Source organism: Budorcas taxicolor, chromosome 16 (assembly GCF_023091745.1).
Source record: "Budorcas taxicolor isolate Tak-1 chromosome 16, Takin1.1, whole genome shotgun sequence".
Lineage (NCBI taxonomy): Eukaryota > Metazoa > Chordata > Mammalia > Artiodactyla > Bovidae > Budorcas > Budorcas taxicolor.
The window spans coordinates 69,345,236-69,357,579 of NC_068925.1; the positions used below are offsets into that span (position 1 = coordinate 69,345,236).

General features: G+C 39.4%; 1 protein-coding gene across 1 annotated transcript in view; it reads right to left on the reverse strand.

The window, feature by feature from the left end:
* KCNK2 (potassium two pore domain channel subfamily K member 2) overlaps positions 1-12,344 on the reverse strand; it is a 134,706-nt gene that overhangs the window by 61,898 nt on the left and 60,464 nt on the right. The gene's annotated exons all lie outside the window — the stretch shown is intronic.

Below are 12,344 nucleotides of genomic sequence, written 5' to 3' on the forward strand. Positions count from 1 at the left end.
TGACCAGCAGAAACCTTCTGCAAAAAAATAAATAATGTGCTTAATTACATATACTCCTCCTTCACCAAAATCACATATATACTGACCTTCCCCCCTGCCTCTTTGGAGCAGCTTCTCAGAGCTATCTGAAAGGCTGTCTCTCAGGCTATCATCCTTATTTTGCCCCCAAATAAAACTTAACTTGCAACTCTTATGTTGTGCTTTTTTCTTTTAGTCGACAAATCTTTTTTATTTTTTAAGCCTCCAGTTCAAAAGCTGCCTTACTACTTCTCAGACCCACTGACGGCTTGGAGAATATGATGTAAGCTGTCTATGCATTTAACTCATTTACCTTCCTACACATTTACCTTGCATCTGCTCTTGTCTACTAATGCTTTGGAATGCTGAGCATCAGGGCAATATATACAAAGATGCATCCAGGGCATGTGTGAAAAAGTCCCAGAAGTCTTGTATCAAGGTAATTTGAAGAAGGAAAGGCCATCACAAAAGTTAGGTAGAATGTTTAACCCGGACTGTTTGGAAGAGTAGCATTTCTTAACACTGTCCAAGATGGAACTCAACCATCTCAACCCTGTCTTGTATTCTAGCATCAATAAGCAGCATATCAATAACAAGAAAGACTGCAGGGTGGACTGTTTTGACCTGGATTCTCTGATTATTCCAGAGTCCTGCTAAGATCCAACACTTTTTCTATTGTCTCTCCAGATGAACAGAGGAGCCTGGGGGACTACAGTCCATGGGGCAGCAAAGAGTCGGACCCGACCAAGACACTGAACCATCACCACCACCACCAGAGGAACAACCATGTGACCTGAAGTGGGCCAAGCATCTGAGTTATCCCACATCATCCCATTTTCTCTTTCTGCAGAAGAGGATAAACATCTTCAGAGTTACAACCATGAGAAGTAACCTACCACCAGAAAGGATCAAGGATCAGAAAGAAGATACAATGAAAACAAATACTGACTGGGGTATCACTAAAAATAGGCTCTACCATTTAAAAAATAAAAAGCCTAAGTGTCTGAGGGCTCAATTTGATCTGCCCCACACGAGTTAAAAGGACATAAGAAACAAGACTCCAACTTTCCATCCATCACTGACAGATTCGGCCAGAAGAAACCAGAACATCTTCAGAAAAGGGGACAAAGGATTTCCTCAGAAATCCTGTTTAGGTCACTGCATGAGATGGCCCCCAATCCAAAGAATTCTAGATGTAAAGAAAGCCGATCTACCTTTCACTGATCAAAAGACAGAGACCAGTTCCTTGTGGCATCTCTATGCTTCATCTTTATTATCTCCAAAGTTAGCAGTCGGGAGAATGAAAGGAGTAGGGTTGAGGGAGCCTGATATAACTCTTCTGGGAGTCTCTTCCTGCTTCATCTTCCAAACATGAACCTTCTCTCGATAACGTTACGCTGATCTCTCCTCCTCAACCTGTGCCTCAGAGGTGGAAGCCCTCACATAGCCACCCAGCATGCACACACAAAGCCGCCAAGCAGTTTTCTGACATTAAGGACATGCCAGCAATGCCCCGGACATTTGCCTGAGTGAGAGGACCACATGGCTGTTCAAGGGATGTTCCTCGTGTTTTCTTCCCTGTCTTCCATAAAAGAAGAGCAGTCTTCACTCCAGGCGTTTACCACATTTTAAGCAATGAGTAGACCCCAGTTAAATGACTTGATACTATAAATGGACTTATGAAAAGTATTTATTGACTCTAAGCAACACAGTGTGCCAAGCTTGTAAAAGATTAATTTTAGTGGTTGTCTGGACATCCTGACTCTTTCCCTTGGTTAGTCAGCAGCATCTTCCTTGCCTCAGGGTGAAACAGACTGTTTTGGCAAGAAGAAAATGGAAAAGAAACAATATTAAGTTTTGTTGTAACTCCTAAATTAAGGTGTTCACACTCAAAATGCTTCGCCTGAGGAGAGCAGCTGTCAGTTTATAGCATCACATATGCTTGGCAACAAGTTAAAGGACTGGCAGTCGGTCCAGCTTCCGAAGAGCTTAAGGGAACAGACTAGATTGAAGACTGAAGGGGCCTGACTGTGGAAGAGGTTGGGTGGGGCAGAAACCAGGGGACAGGACCTGGGAGGAGGAGGAGAGGGTTCCGCGGTATCTTGACCCTATCTTGAGAGATCAGTGGTTAAATTCTCAGGAATGCTATAAGTCAGTTGACTTCACACTGATAGTCTGAAACCAACTATAATAGACATATTTTCTCCTCAGAAATTGCCAAACACTACAATTTAGGACTTCGCCCTTTTCAGCTACTTAATATTGACCAATATAGTACAGAATAAGAGCCAAATTTGGGAGACTGTACACAGTCTGTGCTAGAGATCTGAATGGAAGCCAAACCAATGCCTCTAGGCCAACCGCTGACATTTATAGGAATATATCATCAGAACAGCTATCATCTTGCCTTCACATCACTTTCAGGGAAGGGCCTTCTGCAGAAAGCTGCCGTAGGTCCGTTGTTAGTGGAATACCTAGAGGAGGCCCATATATGCCACCCCCATCTGAACAGCTCCAAGTGAATATGTCACTTTTATGACAGAATTTATTAATACTACAAACAAATAAGACCCTTTTCAAATACTTTGCACACTTGCAATTATATAATTATTTGTAACAACTGATTTAATATCTGTTATCTATATATATTCCTCACTTGACTATCAGTTCCATGAGTGTAGAGATCATTTATTATAGATATATATTTTTTATTTCATGAGTTTATCATTTATGAGTTCCATGAGTACAGAGATCAATTTATTATTTATATATGTTAATAATAAATAATCATGCAAAATGCCAGACTGTGTGAAGCACAAGCTGGAATCAAGATTGCAGGGTGAAATATCAATAACCTCAGATATGCAGATGACACCACTCTTATGGGAGAAAGTGAAGAGGAACTAAACAATCTCTTGATGAAAGGGAAAGAGGAGAGTGAAAAAGCTGACTTAAAACTCAACGTTCAAAAAACGAAGATCATGGCATCCAGTCCCATCACTTCATGGCAAATAGATGGAGAAACAATGGAAACCGTGACATTTTATTTTGGGGGGCTCCAAAATCACTGCAGATGGTGATTGCAGCCATGAAATTAAAAGACGCTTGCTCCTTGGAAGAAAAGCTATGACCAACCTAGACAGCACATTAAAGAGCAGAGACATTACTTTGCCGATACAGGTCCGTATAGTCAAAGCTATGGTTTTTCCAGTAGTCAGGTATGGATGTTGAGAGTTGGATTACAAAGAAAGCTGAGCACCAAAGAATTAATGCTTTGAACTACGGTGTTGGAGAAGACTCTTCAGAGTCCCTTGGACTGCAAGGAGATCCAACTAGTCCATCCTAAAGGAAATCAGTCCTGAATATTCACTGAAAGGACTGATGCTGAAGCTGAAGCTCCTGATGGGAAGAACTGGTCCAGTGGAAAAGACCCTGATGCAATAAATATTTTGCAACAGTTTTCAGTACAAAATAATGGAATTTTATAAAAGTAATAAAAGAAAGTAAAGAACCAATAATAGCTAAGAATATCTGGGGGGAAATGAGGTAGGAAGATTTGCTCTACATGATATATGTGCTGTGCTTAGTCGCTCAGTCATGTCTAATTCTTTGCAGTCCCATGGACTGTAGCCCGCCAGGCTTCTCTGTCCATGGGGATTCTCCAGGCAAGAATACTGCAGTGGGCTGCCATCCCCTCCTCCAGGGGATCTTCCCAACCAGGCATGCAACCCAGGGCTCCCGCATTGCAGGCAGATTCTTTACCATCTGAGCCACCAGGGAAGGCCCTACATGATATCTACTATACAGCTTTTAAAAAAGCAATCTGATTAACAATCTGTATAATTTCTTATAATTCTCTAAAAGTGATAAACAGAAAATAATTCTTATCGTGACAAAGAGTGACTATCTCAAAACATTCAATATCATACTTACTATTAAAGGACAATAAGAGGAATCCCCTTACAGTCAGGGGGAAAAATGTCCATTTCACAATTTACTTTTTTTTTTTAATTATTCTGAAAGTTCTAGCAGGCATAATGACAGTAAACATATAAAAGGAATGATTATTATAAAGAAGACAAATATATTAGTTGTAGGTGGAATTAAATATCTAGTAAGTACAAAAGAATATTAAAAATTATCAAATAGGTAAAAAGCTCAGTAAAATAGCTGAATGCGTGATAAATATGCAGAAACCAACAGCATTATGCTACTTTAGCACAATCTCAAATTTGCTAATTGAAATGGAAAAATACCTTACTTTTAATATAAGGGAATTATGAAATACCTAAAAGTAATCTTATCAAGACATATGGAAGAGCTTTAGAGAAGAGTTTGGGCTAGTTTAGAGTGCAATGCAAGAAAACAGAAAAGAACAGAAAAGACCAGAATAAGGTTAGACATAGCACCTTTTTTAAAGCATCATAAATTCAAAGTTGAATAATTATACAATTAATAAGGCTGAGAAAATGGACTACTATTTTGAAGAAAAATTCACCTTATATAAAAATAAGTACCATGCAGATGAAAGATACTTAACCAAACTGAACTACCTCCCTATTGATCCCCTCTGATTATGTTTCTTCCTTTACCTCAAATGCATACCTTCCCCCTCCCACAACTCTTCACCTGGTTGATCCTTAAGATTCCATCATTACTTAGGTTAGGAATTAATTTCTCCAAGAAGCCTTGCTTGAGCCCTCACTATACAGCCCCAAGGTTGGGCTTGGTCCCCCTCCTGTATACACATTCCCTTTATCCTAAGAATCATCTCATTAGATTATAACCATCAGTTCCATAAGTAGAAGTTCTGTGAGGGACCATTCCTTGGTCCTCATTGTAGCCCTAGGGCTTTTCCTTTGGCCATCTAAAGTAAATATATTCTGGGATTCCCTGGTGGTCCGGTTGGTTAAGACTCCATACTGCCACTGAAGGGAGCATGGGTTTGATCCCTAGCTGGGGGACTAAGATCCTGCATGCTGAACTCACAGTACAACCAAATAATAAACAAGATAAAATTTAAATAACAACAGCAACAAAAACAAAGCTCAATTCTAAAAAATAAAAATTGAAGAATATATATTCTTCCTGAAACTCCCTTTCAGGGAAGGAAACTGCAAGCCCTCTCTTCTTTCTATTTAGGCAGTTTCCATTTTTCAAATGTTGGTGATTTCAAGAATACTTGATTCACTTTCAGAGCTTAGACCTAAAATGCCTTCAAACAGCTGGTTTGTTGTGGCTCTCATGAAATGGTCGGGTTATGGAAAGATGTTCACAATGGAATCCTTCTGATTCTCGTTATTCCTTCAAAATCTCCTCTGTGCCTAAGTTGTTAGTTGAGGTTTCTCTTTATTGTGTTGACTTCTGAACAGTATATTTCCTTTAAAAATAATCAGATTAGCATGTCTAACTTCCCTCCCTCTGGTAATTCAGGATTTTGTTCTTAGTGGATGACTAGCAGATAACTATCATTTTCACTCACTTTGTCGTGCCATATTTTAAAAAGATTTTTAATCAGAGGATATTTGCTTGACAATGCTATGCTGGTTTCTGCCATACAATATGAATCAGCCATATATGCGTGTAACCAAAAGAGCCAACATATACATGTATGGCTGGGTTGGGCTCTCCGTATTATACAGTAGCTTCCCACTAGCTAGCTATTTCATGCATTGTAGTGTAAATCCCGTAAGATTCCAAAGCCATATAGCTCTGCAGGCAACGAAGCAGATCCCCAGTCCATGACAATCCTTCCATTCTCCACCTCTGCTTCTCGATGGTTCTTCTGCCACTACCTCAGGCCATCCAAACAGCCTGACCGTGGTCTTTTCTCAGTCAAACCCATCTCACCACAGTTCATTCTCCCTAAAGCACAGTTAGGTGTTTATACTCTGTAATCTGTAAAACGCTTAGCTGTTCCAAGGCCTTTACTTACAAAGTACCATTCCTATTTCCCCAAACTCCCTGTTATGCAATTGTACCCCCTTCAGTAACACCAGAGTCATCATTACTCATTGAAAAAAAAAACTTAGCTCGCCTTTTTTGATTCCTTACACGTTTTATATTGTTTTCTCCTTCTAACTGGTACGAACGTGGCTCCTTCGATCATGATTTGAAATCTTTTCTGTCCTTTCTGTCCCCTTCACACATCACTTCCAATATATGGTCATTCCTGTTCCTTTCAGCCAGCTGTGATCTTGCTTCTTTGAACATCCATAACACTTGCTATTTCCTTTTCAGGGATTATATATGACTTTTACTTGAATTCCTGCCATTTGGTTACATGCTTTTGTCTTTCTTCTGGATGACAAACTTCTTGGGAGCAGAGATATTTTTCTTTCCTTTACATACAAAACTGTGTAGTGCTCTGCTCAGAGCAGATGCCCAAGAAAATATATTGAATTAAGAAGAAACATCTATGGGTCTTATTAATACATTTTAATTAAATAGACATCCTCAGATCTAAATAGTTCTACTGTACTTTTTTACTCCTTTTAGTTTTATTTGGAGCTGACAAGTAAAAAGAGAGTTCCATATCTGTGCAAACTGTATTCTTTAAAAAGTAACCCCTAAAAGTAACAACTAAAATGGTATTTTAATATAAAACAACTTACATTATTTTAGATGCAGAAAAATATCAATAGAGTAGGGTATAAGGATAAAATACTGGAGGTAGGGTAAGAAGAACAGGGTAAATTCGGGGTGTCCTCTGTTAGCAACCTAAGAAAAAGAGGAAACTATTCAGAAAACAAAGTGAAATGATAATCACACCTGGTCTTTTTTATTTATTTGTTTTTTAATGATTCTTTTTTCCCCCGTGGACCCTTTTTGAACCTGTTACAGTATTGCGTCTGTTTTATCTTTTGATTTTTTTGGCCTCAAGGTATGTGGGATCTTGGTTCCCCCACCAGGGATCGAACCCACACCCCCTGCAATGGAGGTGAAGTCTTAACCACAGGACCACCAGGAAAGTCCTACACCTGGTCATTTTTAAAAAGTGAGTCAAACCCACAGCACTGACAGACAAGCTAACCGAACACTGAATAAGAAACAGTAGTTCTAGAAAAAATATGATTTTAATTAAGAGACAACTAAACAATGTTTTGAGAAAAGAAATATTCATTTCAGGACTTTCACAAAGTAGTACATTGTTCTTCTAGGTCATTGTTTTTAAACCAAGGGTGCAGATCAGAATCACAGAGGGAATTTCAAAAATCCACCCCAGAACACCTAAATTCTTATCTTCCCCTGGGAGAGGAGGGGATTCTGTTCATGTATTTTTAAATATCTACAGATGTGATTCTGATTTACATTCTGTGACATGGGCATGGTTTTGTGGGTCTAAAGCTCTTCAATATGGGGGGAGGGGTGTGGTAGGGCTCTTCAGGAGAAAAGAAAGCAAAATTAGGAAGCAAATTGTATGTAGGATGACCGTGATCAGAGTACCTCTTTTTTTTTTTTTCTTTTTTAATTTTTTTAATTTTAAAATCTTTAATTCTTTGTGTTCCCAAACATGAACCCCCCTCCCACCTCCCTCCCCATAACATCTCTGTGGGTCATCCCCATGCACCAGCCCCAAGCATGCTGTATCCTGCGTCAGACATAGACTAGCGATTCAATTCTTACATGATAGTATACATGATAGAATGCCATTCTCCCATATCATCCCACCCTCTCCCTCTCCCTCTGAGTCCAAAAGTCCGTTATAGACAGCTGCGTCTTTTTTTCCTGTCTTGCATACAGGGTCGTCATTGCCATCTTTCTAAATTCCATATATATGTGTTAGTATACTGTATTGGTGTTTTTCTTTCTGGCTTACTTCACTCTGTATAATCGGCTCCAGTTTCGTCCATCTCATCACAGAGTACCTCTTTTAGACCAGCCTATGGCATTACTTTATTACTCTATTTTCATTACCAAAAATAAAACAATAAAATAAAAATAAAATAACTGTCATTATCAATGATAAAAATAATGGCTAACACTATTTATTGACACACATACACACTCTTTTTCTCTCTCTCACTACATCACAGATACAATGCTAGTCCCTTCATGAAAGTGAAAGTGTTAGTCACTTAGCCATCTCTACTTGCAACCCCATGGACTGTAGCCCACCAGGCTCCTCCGTCCATGGGATTCTCCAGTCAAGAATACTGGAGTGGGTAGCCATTCCCTTCTCCAGGGGATCTTCTCGATCCAGGGATTGAACTCAGGTCTCCTGCATCGCAGGCAGATTCTTTACCATCTGAACCTCCAAGGAAGCCCAGGTGCTTCACGCGTGTGTACACTCCATTCAACTTTTACAACCCTATGAGAGTAGTACTGCTAATTATCTTCATTCAGAAACAAACAGGTTTACTGAAGTTATGTGTACAAGGTTAAATACTTACTAGACTTTAAGGCTGAAATTTAAACTATTAATTCAATCGCTTACAGCAAGTATTTAGAATTAAAAAGGCTACAAGTATCATTCCTCAAACTTAAGGGATTTCTCAGTTAAATAACCAGTGAATATGAACCATCCCTGGACATACTATTCCTCCAATACTTGCTGATTTACATAGACTGGGAAAGAATGTATAGGAGCACCAGAACAATTGCGTCGGTTAAAAGAATTAAATTTTGACCTTCTGTTTCACCATTACTATCACCAGCTTTCCTCTTGGCCCAGAAGCCACCAGCCTGCAGTTCAAACAGTGTTTCACAAGATGGCTCCCTTGCTATCTTTAGTTGCAACTTACATCATAAAATCCTACATCCCAGTTGAATAATGGCAAATGTATAAGAAGCTCCCTATTTCTTAAGTTGCTTTTTTATTTTTTGCTAACAAGATACAGTTATAAAAATCTACACCTGCAGGTAAAGGTTGGAGGGAAATTCTCTTGCAAAGTAATCTTGCCAAGGAGCAGTAGCCATCTACTTGTACATTGCTTCTAGCTTTTCACTTAATACATTGGAACTGCACCCTTTCTCCTCTCACCGATTCAAATACGTGGGAGGAAGGAAAGAGATCCAGTGAGGGGAGTGGGAGCAAGAGAGCATATTTAAGTAGCACCAGAGCTTCAGCCACTGGTGAGGACAGCCTAGACCGTACGGGTCAAGGAAGAAGTAAAACATCTCACCTCAACGTTCTTCTAAGTCCCCATCTGCCTCTCCTAGTGAGAGCACCTAATTGTCCTGGATTAGATTCTCAGTGTTCAAAGATGTGCATTGTGATGAAACATGACCACTAAATGTTGGTCAACAATTTCATCTGAAGCTCAAGCCAATAAACAGAGATCTGTTCAAAGTGTAATGAAATGATATTTCTATAAATGGCAGCAAATTCACGTGCTATTTAACTGCCTCTTATTATCTGGTTCTCCTCTTATCCCAAGAGGGGAGAAAGATGATCCAACAGCATCAAGGAAGTGGCAAAAACTATTTCTGAGCAAGCAAATTGAATAACTTACATTTTCCCACACATATAGAGACTGTAATCAAGAATCTGAACTATGACAAATGCATTTTCTGGAAATCATACTTTAAAGGTTATTGTTAAAAGAATTTTCTGATAAGAATTTGAGTATAATTTGATGTTATCTTCCTGGTCATACATGGCATCAAATGACAAATCATCAAAGCAAGAAAGAAAACCATACTGTCTACTGGAAAACATTCTGTCTTGGACCAAACCCTGGAAAACATTCTGTCTTGGACCAAACTCTGGTCTGGCTCTTCTGAGTTCTCTTTTGACTAAGCCTTGGGCTCCCATGTCCTTTTTTATAAAGTTCAGTTCTAGTAAGAATCCTGTTGAAGTTCAGTATATCCAGAACTGCGCCCCCTACCCCCATTCTCAGTATTTGATCATCTTTTTTCCTTATCCTTCATCACTGCCCAGGTGATACCTGATCACCTCTGACAGGCCTTTAGCAAGAGTCTTGTTAGGGGGACTTCCCTGGTTGTCCAGTGGCTAAGACTCTGCGCTCACAATGCAGGGGGCCTGAGTTCGACCCCTGGTCAGGGAACTAGATCCCACATGCTGCAACTGAGAGCCCACGCTAAGACCTGGTACAGCCATATTAAGGAAGAAAGAAAAACTCCTGTTAAGGTGGTTTGGTGAAAATCAGCCCCTTGTGTGTCCTCATGTCCCCTTTTAGTCACTTTCTATCTATGGATTCCCCACCCTGTGCTCTTTGGCTATAAATCCCTACTTTGCTTTGCATTATTCAGAGTTGAGCCCAGTCTCTCTGCCTTACTACAAAACTACTGCAGAGGTTCCTACAGCTATCACACGGCCCTGAATGAAGTCTGCCTTACCACTCTGATGAGTGTCACTGAATAAATCTTTTTTTTAACATTATAAGCAGTAAAATGATAAAACTATACAATACCTTTAAAAAGAATATATTAGACATGATAAGTGTAATTTTTTTCTCTTTTTCATTTTAGAGAGTTGGATCTTGGACGACACTGATAATCTGAACTGCCAAGAAAGCTACACTATCTTTGATACGCAATAATTTTCCTCAATTGCAAACAGACTCACTCGCATCTCCCTTCAAGGATACGGAGGGCAATATAGCATAGTGATTAAAACTGCAGGCTCTGGAGCCCCCAAAACTGGGTTTGAATTCTAGCTTTGCCACTCTGTCACTGAGAAAGTTACTAAAAAGTTTTTGAAAAAACACTGTGCCTCTGTTTCTCATCTGCGGAGAGTGATGAGGATTGTGTGATATACGACACAGGAAGGACATGTTATGGTGCTTGGCACGTGGCCAACAGTTGGTGAGTATCAGCTGGCCAATGCCACTGTTCTGCCATAAAGCTGGCTCAGGCCCTGCCACTGGTGCTCTGAATAGATGTCCATCTTACACACACCTCGGTCGCTCAGTCGTATCCACCCCTCTGCGACCCCTTGGACTGTAGCCCACCAGGCTCCTCAGTCCATGGGATTTTCCAGGCAAGAATACTGGACTGGGTTGCCATTTCCTTCTTCAGGGGAATAAATGTCCACTGTTGATGAAAACAAAGGTGGTAAAGATAGTGGTGCTTATGCTGACGCTACTTCTGCCACTGAAATGTGTTTAGAGTAAGGAGGAGTTGAGCCAGTATGATTTTTCTTCTTTAAAAAAATTTTATTGGAGTATAGTTGGTTTACAATATGGTGTTAGTTACAGGTGTATAGCAAAGTGAGTCAGTTATACTTACACATATATCCACTCCATTTTAGATTTTTTTTCTCATATAGGTCATTACAGAGTATTGAGTAGAGTTCCCTGTGCTATAGAGTAGGTCCTTGTTGGTTATTCATTTTATATATAGTAGTGTGTATATGTCAGTCCCAACCTCCCAATTTTTCCCTCCTCCCCTTGCCCGCCCCCCCACCTCCGGTAAGCGTGTTTATTACCTACATCTGTAACTCTATTTCTGTTTTATAGATAAGTTCTTATAACCATTTTTTTAGATTATACATATAAGTAATATTATATCACTTATATATTATTATATATATATTATTATACCACATATATTATAAGTGACCACTTATAATATATGTGATATTATATGTTATTTGTTTTTTTTTCTGTCTGATCTAGTCCACTCAATATAACAATCTCTAGGCCCATCTATGTTGCTGCAAATGGCATCATTTTGTTCCTTTTTGTGGCTGAATCACATACCATGCTCTTTTTTCATGCTCTTCACTGGGCAGACTACACCATGGAACAAAACCAGTTATATGATACCAAGCAAATAATGAACAAAGTGCTCTGTGTTACTGCAATTCACTGGTTACTGTCACAGCCAACCAGGCCTTGGCAGCTATTAGATATTTCATCCGTCATTAGCAAGCAGCAAACGTAGTAACTGTATCACAGCAAAACCTACTGTTCTGGAGGAACTACTTCAACATCTCTCACAGGACCTCTAGATAGTATCTTATCTGAAATGGCCTATTATTTTTCTGTATTCATGCTATAAAGTACCACAAATAAAGAGGGAAAAGTCACCTTAGGTTAGTGAACAAAATTATAAGATGTAAGAATTGAAATGGCAAATAGAATTCTAACCCCATGATTACACAAATACGAAAAGCTGAGACCAAGAAAATTGAAGTACTGGTGGTAATTAGGTAGCAGACGCTGAAGAGACGGAATGCAAAGTTTTTAAGTGCTGCGTGTCCATATTTAATACAATTTACGTTAAAACTGAATTACGGTATAAGGAGTTTTCTATGCTCGTCTTGGCTATTACCCTGGGGCAGTAATTCAAACCTCATCAACTACTGCCAGTGTCAAAAAGGGAAAGAAAGAGAATGTGACAGCCAACCTACCTGAAAG